The sequence below is a fragment of the Accipiter gentilis genome, chromosome 9, assembly GCF_929443795.1.
Source record: "Accipiter gentilis chromosome 9, bAccGen1.1, whole genome shotgun sequence".
In the NCBI taxonomy this organism is placed as follows: domain Eukaryota; kingdom Metazoa; phylum Chordata; class Aves; order Accipitriformes; family Accipitridae; genus Astur; species Astur gentilis.
In genome coordinates this window covers 39,241,792-39,242,689 of record NC_064888.1, presented here as the reverse complement: position 1 = coordinate 39,242,689, position 898 = coordinate 39,241,792, and positions in this window count along the sequence as shown.

Below are 898 nucleotides of genomic sequence, written 5' to 3'. Positions count from 1 at the left end.
TACCGGAGAAAACCAGCAATCAGTGATAGAAACTGGAGCTGATGATTGCTGATATGGTTTTGATTATGTCCTTGAAGGAAGAGTGAATTGGATTGTAATCTCTAAAATCTGGTAATTTGAGTCAAAACTTCAAGCGAATAATCACCCAGGTAAGGTGATATTTTGTTACTATTGACAACAAGGATCTGGGCGGCAGATCTGGGGGCTTAGGCAGCAGGCATCAAGTGAACTTTCTGCTGATGTTCTCCACAGGCAGCTCCACAGCACAAAACAACTACAGCGTGGTGTGCTTTACACTCTCCCATCATTAGTTCCTTGGTGAGAGAGTCCAACGGGGATGAGTGGGAAAGCGTAGAGAACCAGGTGGTGGCATCTCCATCTTTAAGATCGGGAAAGAATTGTCAAAGATTATTGAATCTGTAAAGTGAAGATGTCCCAGTCTGATTTAATGGTCGATGCTCTCCACTTCCCAGAAAAAAGCGTTGATATTCGGGCACTTCTGCTGATAGCTAAATTGTACCAAGAGCACAAGCGGCTTAAAGCTCCAAATTGTCCATCATTACATGTCTCTCGGACTTTGACAGCCCAACATTTTAGAAATGAAGGGTTTAGAAGCTGGATTCTTTTTGCACTTAGATGGAGCAGTTTACCGATACTAAACTTCATACAGTTACTGCAACCCTACCAACGTAATCTAGCTTAAACAAACTTGAACACTATTATGATTCTTATTAGATTTTTATGGCACAGTGTCTGTTCTTACCTTCAGTAGCTGTGCAAGTGGTTTCTGGAGCTGAGGGACTACTGTCTCCTGTAAGTGTGGTGGGTGAGATGGATGATTCTGCAGTATTTTCAGAGGCTGTGAGAAGAAGGAAGAAACATGGAAACGAGAGGCAGA